Below are 10194 nucleotides of genomic sequence, written 5' to 3'. Positions count from 1 at the left end.
ACAAAAACCATCAGATTTTTTTCCGACGGATTTTGTGCCAAACTTGTCTTGCATACACACGGTCAGACAAAGTTGTCAGAAAATCTGATTGTTCGGAATGAGGTGACGTTCGTTGCGTACAACAGGACTAGGTAGAGGCTAGTAGCCAATAGCTTTGGTCTTGTAATTTAATCTGAGCATGCGTGGCACTTTGTCCGTCAGAATTCTCTACAAACGATTGGAAAAAGTCTGATCGGATTTTGTTGTTGGAAAATTTTAGATCCAGCTCTCAAACTTTTTTGGAAAAAGTCTGATAGAGCCCACACATGTTCCGATTTTCCGACAACATAATCCGATCGGACCCTTTCAATCAGAAAATCCGACCGTGTGTACAGGGCATAATACCTAGTTAAAAAAAATAAATGAAAATGTATATTTATGTACACTGTGCATTTAGTTGTATATCGAGTTCAGCAGTATATCCCTGGAGCCTCCTAGTGTCATGATGGAATGTTAATCATGGCTACAACAGTGGGGATTAACCCTATTTGGCATGCTGATATCAAGTCATAGGTTATTTAAACAAGGCAATTACAGCCCAAATTTGTTTTTGTTGCCTGCCAAAAGCCTTCTAGAGGTGCCCCTCATTTATTAGCTAACTTAGAAGTTATAGAGTAAGTACAAATATCCTTTTGACCGCCTTCTCTGACCTAACTTAGCCCACCCTCCCTAGATGCATAAGTATCCTAGTATCCTAGATGCATAAGTATCCTAGTATCCTAGTATTCTATTCTATACTGCTACATCCTTTGTTGTTTATTTACGTTGTGTGACATACTTCATTACATGTAAAAAAAAAAAAGTGCCTAAAATTGTATAGCTTTTTTTTTATACTAAATTTCAGCTTTAGGGATACAATTTTGGTTCTTATTTACACAGCCAAGGCATGCCTAGAGTTGGAACTACCTGCATCAGCTACACCTGACATTACTAACATTGTTTTTTTTTTAAAAGACCCCAGCCTGTTAAGACTTTTGAAGTCTTGAATTCCCTCTTGCAATTGGTCTTGTATAGTGTCCTCTATCAGCAGTGCTCATGCCTGAGGTCCTACTCTGTTTCGTCAGGCTAGCAGATATTATATGCAAGATAGCCAGAATTGGCCTCCTTTTTGCTACACATGTGACAGACCCTTTGGGTCAGATATTGCTCTGCAGAGCAGCAGTGCAAGAAATGCTTCTTGTAATGCTCTTTGACAAGAAATACATCTTTGGTGAATAACTGGATAACTTTTCAGGAGATCACTGGAGAGGAAGAATACCCATTGACCGCAGAAGAAGAAAGCAAAATCCCCATCTGGGAAACGCTCTACTCTTGAGGCTAGGAAGAGTTTATTTTGGGTTTCCAAGTCCCAAATTAAGCCCAAAACTCAGTGTTGCCATAAGTCCTGGATCCCCAAAATCTATAAGCATGTATTAATTCCACATAATGAGGCAGTGCCCCCACTTGTCAGAGTGTGGGGATGTTAATTAACCCTTCTGGCCATCTGGTCTAAGGACATTTTAGATGTTTGGTTCCAGAATGTTGTGTCCAGAGGCTACATATGGGAATTTTGGTCTCTGCCTCCACCTTGTTTTATGCTGTCAAACTTACCAGCATCCTTGAAACAATCCTCACACTGCTCTGGTGCAGCTACTTTATGAAGAGGTCCAGAAACCAAGAGGTTCCATGGTTTCTATTCAGACATGTTCACTGTATACAAGTTAAAGAGGCATCTATCCCATACTGGATCTAGAGGTTCTCAACACCTCCAAAACATTTTAATTCTGCATGAAATCTGCCAAGTCAGTCTTTGTTCCTTCAGGAGACCTGGCACCTGTGGACATCAAAGATGCTTACTTACATGTGCCCATCTTTCTGCATCAGCGCTGCCAGGGTTTTGCTGTGGACACACAACATTATCAATTTGATGCATTTGCTTTTGGCCTGTCCACTACACATCAGGTCTTAACCAAGGTGCTATCCCTTGTTCTTGCTTTGCTTTGTTCAAAATGCATCCCTGTAATGGGATATCTGGACAACCTTCTGAGAGAACATTTGACTTATATTAATTTGGAGAGCCTGGGCCTGATCTTCTTGAATATAGCTCTTTCCTAGGTTTTCTTTCTCCTGGACAATCTCCAGAGCAAGGATGCGCTGAAATTTCCTGGGTTCGGTTTGAGCAGGGTGTCCCAATCCAGCTTGTGAAGAGGTGCGTTTCTGTGATGTATGGAAAGTGCTGCAGCACTTTTCTTTCCAAATGTTTGTTGTAGCACGTCCTATAGCAAGAATGAAAAAGAAAAGTCCCTTGTTAATCCATTGTCAATTATGATGTCCACCGACCATGCCCTGTAGAGTCATCTCTGTTAAACTGTTGGTTAATTTAGACCACCCCACTGTTGAATCGCTTTTGGTTGTCTCTATGTACAGTACCTGAATACTTTAAAATAGTATTTTTGACTTAACGTAAAAGTAAAATCCTCCCAGGTCCCTCCTCTCTTTTCTTATAAACAATTCTTGTAAAATCCCCCCCCCCCTCCCCGCGCGCGTAAGAGCCGCTGGTAAACTTGGTCCTATTTTCCCCCTCAGAGCACACAAAGCCAAGCATGCCTGATAGGGGTTTATTTTATTTCCCTTTAAATGGAACATGGGATACCCGATGAACTGCAAACTGAACAACTTGAGAACTTCTTAATTTCTGGCTGCACTGCACAAATCTAATGGCTGGACTGCACACAGTGTTGGCTGCACAGTACAGGACTTACTGTCCCACAAGAGCTCTGTGCTGCTGGTGACCTGCACTCCTTCCAGAGTTAAAAGTCCCACGCAGTCACTTTACTTCAGAATTGGGGGTCATCTACTCTCTTAGCCACAAGATCATCTGTTGCCTCCTGCTGACACCCACCAGGCTCTTCCTAGCGAGGGAGATGTAGACTCACACCACCATAGGACATCTGGACTATTTCCCACCAACTTCCTCCAGGTTCTTTCCAGTGAGTTTCCTCCAGACCCATCTTGATCTCTGGACATCAATCTGTGAATAGGAATTCCAGCTAAGCATAGCTCGGCGTCTTCCTCAAGACTTCCACTAGGGTCCTGCACCAGATGGGCAGAGACCCTGCAGAGGGGTCCCCTTCCTACAGGACTGGATTTATAACCACTGTCCTTACTGCTCGGGCCTCAGACTATGGGCTCTCTCACCACCTTCTGAGCACACCTCTTCAGGGATTGGCTGGAGGTCCCATAAATATTCAGGCTGTCTTCTCTGTTCTTCCTCCCAGCATACTTTTAGAATGCTCTAGAAGACAGGGGAACGTAACAGAACTGCAGTTTGTGCAAAACTGAACAGCCCAAAAAAATCAACACCTGTTCCACTGATTACAGGGGAGCCAAACCAAATTTACCTAGCAACTTTCTCTAAACTAGGAGGGTGCTACACATATATGGATATAAAAATTATGGAAATCTGCTAATGCATTCATAGTTACAATATCAAACAATAATTAAAATGTTGGACAAATTAATGAAAAAATATTTATGTCGCCAAATACAATATTACATAGTCTAAGCAGGGGTGGCCCATCAATTAGGGCGTCTCCCCCCCCCCCCCATCCATGCGTCTGGTCCCCATGCATGTTTTTTTAAAGCTTCAAAATAGGGTGGGCTCGGGGCCCAGAGCACTGCAAACAGCCCACCCAGTTGTGTGATAAAACCCAGATTTGTTATTTTCAAACTGATTCTCCTCCCAGCCAATCAGGAAGCATGTCTGAGACCTGTTACCCAATTGGCCGAAAGGAGAAGAGTTACGATTGGCCCCCGAGGCAGAGGAAAGAGACGGAAGTCGCTGTGATGCCTGCAGAGGAGAGCAGGGGAAGGGGAAGCCATCCGTGATGCCTGCCGCCTGTCACCTGGGTGACGTGCTGCCTGCCATAGATGGGGTAAGTGCTCCGGGGGGGGGGGGGGGGGTATGGATTACCTGACCGACTGGGGGTGGGGGGTGGCTAGGGTGTCTGTGGGTGCACTGTTCGATGGCCCCCAAATTTTTTATCACCAGCTGCCACTATTTTGACTCAGTGATCTTGACAGTAACCCGCTTCTTGTTTACTGTGATCTGTGGAGGAACAGTGTTGTCACTCTAGGACAGCACTAACCTCTCCTTTTTTCCATAAAATGGGGGATGTTTTGGAATTAATACTAACTGACAGCTAGCAGAAACAAACAGCACATAAAGTTATCAGCTCACCATTCAAAGTAAAGCTCAAGATTTCTGTCAGAATCTTTTTTGCATTTAATAAACAGATATAACAACACTATTTCAATTGTATATTAAACAAGACCAAAAGGAAGCAAATGAGAATTAATTGTTTGGGTTGACCTTGTGTGTTATACATTTATATATAACAAACTTCCCACTAGATGTCCTCGCTCCTCTGCAATGTATGCTGTAATGTTAGGGCGCCATCTTGTGGTTATTTGGAAATATGCTATTTTAACTGTAACCATGTTAAAGTTGCAATTGCAGGCTTTTCTTTCACACTTTTATCAGAGTTTTGAAAATGATTGTTTTTTTCAGGAGAAGTGATTTTAATAATGCTTAAAGTGAAACAAATGAAATATTTCTTAAAATATTGTCCCGGGGGGAGGTGGGGGGGTCCCTTAGTCTGCCTGTAAAGTAGCACATATTTTTGATGTTTATTACAGTACAGCAGCAAAATTACATTTCTAATGGAAGAAATGCAATTTAAAATTGCTCGGTCTGTAATGTATTGTCGGCTCCCGGCAACATAGAGAAAAAAACATTGAAAAAGACGGTGTGTGGAACCCCCCGTCGGAAGGGCCTGGTATGGATTTTGGGGGAACCCCATGCCATTTTTTTTTATTTTGCCGCAGGGTTCCCCTTAACTGCACTGACTGAATATAGAGTCTACACTGAATATATAGTCTACACTAAATTCAGAGTGTATATATATATATATATATATATATATATATATATATATATATATATATGCCACCAACTAACTAACCTGCCACTGTGATGATCTCACAGTGAATTATGGGGCGAACAGGTAGGCACCTGGGCTCTTCCAGCAGCTTTCACAGATCCTAATCAGTTGGCTTTTTGAGCGGTAAGCACCCAAATCTCTTTTCTACGGGAAGGGGCTTATCGAATTTTTGACAAATGCTTTATTAAAAAATAAAAAAAAATAGTGTCCCTCAATGTAAATCCATAGTCTCTTGCCTCCTGGGAGGCCTTCTGCCCTTTGCATGCTCTGAGCTTTTCTTATATAGGCAAGGAGCGTAGCCACTTGGATACATCATGAGGTGGCACTGCCCCCTTCTTCCCCCGTCAGAAGGGGTGGTGCCACTGGGTGACGTAGCCAGGTGGCCCCGCCCCTTGCCTAAATAAGAAATGTCAAAGCATATATGATGGCAAACCTCGCAGAAGGCGAGACCTTTTTTTTTTGTTCTTTTTTCAGGCCCGGTGGACGGCGTGATTGTTGATGAGTTTACATCGAGGGACAAAATAGAAATTGTCAAAAACGGTCTCTTGTGTTTATTACTTTTTGACACTTTTTTTGGTAAATGGATGGGGGATTTTCGGGATGTGGGATCTTGTTAAAGGGGGATCTTGTTAAAGGGGGCTTTAACAAGATCGGAGTAGGAGACCGGCCAATAGTCACATGATCAGCCTGTAAAACAGTATTTACAAGCTTTGTTTTAGAAAAGCACTTACCTTGTGTGTTATGCCTAGTTAAAATAGAGGGGCTGGCAGTGGCGATTGGTAATCTTTTATTTTTTAATAATAGCGTCAGGAGGAGGGGGGTGAAGACAGAGACACAGACATAGGAGCTGACAGGCAGGGAGGGAGGGGATGAGGGGGACAGTGCAAGGCTGCAGATGATGGAGTCACACAAGCTGAAAACAGTAGTCAGGGCTCAGCAGCCATGATTATCGAGGTCAGCTCACAGAGGGGGACACAGAAAGTGAAAGAATCAACCAGGGTTTTTCTTAGGGTTACAAACACTTTACACCTTTCCTTCTAGTGTCCTGCATTAGAATAACGAAATCCTTCCTGTTTGCAGAGTCAGAGCAAATTCTCCTGAATAATAGAGGATCTTGGGACCTATAGTCCAACGGTCAATACATTCACTGTTCCAGAGTGCTGACTGTACTAAAGATACCAGAAGGCTGGTGAAGCAAGGAGGATTCTGGTGCAGCATATTTATTTAATGGTGGGTTTGAGCTCTTGGAGCGTGGGTCTGTGGCCTAGCCAATCACAGCATCATTCAGCTCAGGGGATCTGCATTGCTGTGACGCACATCACTGAATCAGGACCGCATTCGTGCAATTTCACCCTGAGACTTCCATTCAAGAGCCTCCACAGGACATCCTGTCTCTTTGAAAGAGGTGTTACCCTCAGGGTTGGTGAGAAGGCAGACGCCCAACCCCTTTCTGTCATACTTCAGTCTAGAGACACTGGGAGCAGACACCCTTTACTGAAAACCTTATATTGTAAGCAGCACAACTGTTTAACTTCATTGACATATAAGTATTCAACACTACTGCATACCTACCGTTGCTAGACAATTGATACCACCATACCAGAATTTCATTTCTCAGCTATCCAGAATTCCTGACTGCTTTTCCTGTGGTTAAAAAAATACCCACTTCTCTGAAGCTATTGTCATCATCATCAAAGGGTCAAAGGGGGGGCTTTTATATATACTGTATAATATATATATATATATATATATATATATATATATATATATATATATACATTTGTGCATGCTCTTTGGTACACCAGTGGCCCAGAAGGGAGCTGGCCGACAAATAAGTCTCTCCTCCCCCTCGTTATTGGCAGTGTTGCATTCCAATGGTTGTATCTGGCTACTTTTCACTGTTTAAGCCTGCTGAATATTGATAATTGAATGTTGCTACTGTAATTGGTGTGCATTTTTTCTATGCTCTAACAGAGACTGTTTCCGCCTATCCAAATACTTTGTTTAATATGTTTGTTGACCAAACTTCAATATAGAGGTGTCACTAAAGGATTGTGTCTCTTGTTCCATAGTTTTGATTGCTGAAATATGACTAAATCTAGAGTGTCAGAGGGGTCAGGGGTCTTGCAAGGTCAGGGCAACAACTGGGGACAAGCATCATCAAGTGGACGCTACAGAGGCACTGCACAGAATCTATCGGGCCTCGGTGCCATAAAACCATGAAGAGCCTCCTCTGACACCAAGCTGGGGCCTCCAAGCCCAAGGCCCCTTCCTCTGAGTCCGAGGCCCTTCCCTCTGAGCCCGGGGCCCTTTACTCCCATCATGGGGCCCCTTATTATGGTCCCGCAGCGGTGGACATTTTGACATGTTCTGCAGCGAGTCCCCCCCACACCGTAGTGTAACACCAGGTCCCAGTTGAAAGTGCAACCTTTCTGACCCTGGTAGTTCTGCCACTGGTGTCAGTAGTTTTTTATTTTTGTTATTTTGTTTTTTAATTATTTTTTAACATTTCATTTTTTTTTTTAAATAATTTTTATTCAGGAAAAAAAAGAAATAAGAACATACAAAGGCATAGAAGAAGGCACAATCAGCGATAAAGAGAGAAGATATAAATATCCAGGGCAAGCCCTGGGGCAGAGGAAACCGTGAAACACAGAAGAGTTCAACAAACAGTAATACTATAATAGCATAGGGCAACAGGGACCAACTGGATGAATCGGGGACTGTTTCGAACCTTAAGTAGAACAGGTATTGATACCGGCTCCCTAGCGGAACAAGTGCCTAATTACACTTTATAGATCCAAGTAATTAAGAGGGAGGGGAGGGGGAGGGGGGAGGAGGGAGAGGTAGGGAAGGACAAATAAAAAAAGGGGGGGGGGAAGGCAGATTAGAAACAAGGATAACATCTTAAGAAGGGATTCATATGCAATGACCACATAGGAGAAACCTGGGGAGCAAATAAGGACCAAGGCAGTCTAGGCAGTTAAGTAGATCCTGAAGATATATTAGGAGTGAAGCAAATCATTGTAGGTAAAAGACAATTGATCCAATGCACGTTGATCAGGTAGTGACATGGTTGCGGTGATAAACAAACGCCATTTGGCGAAAAAGGCAGCTTTTTGGGAGACATGGGAAAAGTCAGCCAGAAGCCTCTCCTTGTACAGGAGAGATAGAAGGTCCTTGAGAAGTTGGGAGGCCGGAGGGCCAGGAGGCGAAAGCCAAAAACGAAGTATAAGGCGGCGGGCCAGAAGTAGACATAGCAAGATCCAGTCGACTGTAGCATGCTGGGAGTGGGGCCCTAATATGGGTCCGGCCCCCGGCAATGTAGACCATGGCAATAGCAAGGGGTCCCAATATCCAAAGATTAGGAGCAGAGGATCCTTGGGTAGTTTCAGTAGAGTGATATCAAAAATGAATGCTATGACCTGGTCCCAGAATGTAGATATTATTTGGCAAGACCAGAAACGATGAGAGAGAGGTGGCTTTAAACATTGACAGTGGGGGCAGGATGCCCCGTCTTGCTTTGATTTAGGAGACAAAAACAGGACGTAGGCCCTGTGGGCAATCTTAAGCTGGGTTTCCCTCCAGATTTCGTTGGGCGTGAGTCTCATAACTTTGTTGAGCCCCAGCATAATCTTGTAGACAATGTCGGGGTCTGGGAAGGCCGAGGACCAGTTTGCAATGGAGGTGGTGGAGGCCGGGGGCGTTGAGCGTTCCAGAAGGGGTTTGTAGACATCAGAGATCTTAAAACACTCGTCCCGTATCAGCTGATCCATGAAGCTGGGTAGGAAACAAAGAAGCTCTTCCTTGCAACTCTGGGTAATAAAGCTGACACACTGTTGGTAGTGCAGAAAGTGTGAGGTGGGTATGGAGAACAATTCCATCACTGACTGAAAAGGAAGAGGTCTGCCAGTAGCCGGGTCGCACAGGGAGGAGAAAAGGGACAGGCCCCGTGCTGTTCAGGATGAAAAAGCTTTGCAGTGAAGGCCTGGAGTGAAGCAAGGATTTCCTTGCATTGGCAGGTGAGTAGAAAGGAAGGGTGGGAGTTTAGCCAGTTTCCTAGACTCCCTCCATGCTATTGCTGTGTCTCTAAGGACAAGGTTATGTTGGTGGGGGGGGGGGGGGGGGGGGTACCGCCTTCCAACGGCAATGCAGCAGGGCAGTTAAGGAGAAAGGGTAAGCCATAGCAGTTTCGAGATCAAAATTAGAGTACCTGGACGAGTGGGTGATCCAATCTAGGCTGGTTCTAAGTAGACAAGCTAAATTATACAATCTAACATTAGGCAAACTGATACCCCCTTTGCCCCTGGGAAGGTGTAATTTTTTGTAGGCGATGCGTGGTCTTTTGCCGTGCCATAAAAATGTTGAGATAGCAGAATCCAATGAGGTAACATCTTTGTGTTTAAGCAATAGTGGGAGAGTTTGCATAGGGTATAAGAGTTTGGCAAAGCTGACCATTTTCACAAGGTGGCACCTTCCCAGGAGCGAAAGGGGCAGATCCATCCAGTTGGTCAGTTCTTGGGAAATCTTAGAGAGCAGAGGAGGGTAATTCAGTTGGTATAGTGAGGAAGGTAATTTCCCAATTTTGATTCCTAGGTATGTGATGAAGGAAGGGGCAACCGAAAATAAAGAACCAGCAGCCCGGGGGGGGGGGGGGGGTGGAATGGGAGCCAATGGGAGGAATCTCACTTTTGGAATAATTAATGCGGAGCCCTGAGCAAAGTCTGAATTCGTCGAAAACGCTTTTAATAGTGTGGATGTCAGCTGCTGGATTAGATGTGAAGATAAGTACATCGTTGGCGAACAGAGATGTGCGGAGTTCCTTGCCTCCTATGTCTATGCCGTGGAGGGAGGCCGTATGGGTTAGGTGTCTAGATAGAGGTTCGAGGGCGATGTTAAAGAGTAAAGGGGATAGAGGGCAGCCCTGTCTGGTGCCTTTGTGCAGGGGAAAGCTGGGCGAAAGGAGGCCAGCCGCTACCAGATTGGCGGAAGGGGAGGAGTACATAGAGTTAATGAGGTGGGAGAAGGGGCCTGAGAAACCTAATTTGGAGAGGGTTAAAGAGAGCCAATCGAAGCTGACATTGTCAAAGGCTTTCTCTGCATCTAAAGTGATAATGGCATAGGTGCCCTTGGTGTTTTGTTTGGCTGCTTCAAGGGCTAGTAAAACTTTGCG

Source organism: Lithobates pipiens, unplaced genomic scaffold, assembly GCF_037356315.1.
Source record: "Lithobates pipiens isolate NorthernLeopardFrog02 unplaced genomic scaffold, aLitPip1_a1.2 Scaffold_16, whole genome shotgun sequence".
Lineage (NCBI taxonomy): Eukaryota > Metazoa > Chordata > Amphibia > Anura > Ranidae > Lithobates > Lithobates pipiens.
This window is presented reverse-complemented; position numbering follows the sequence as displayed.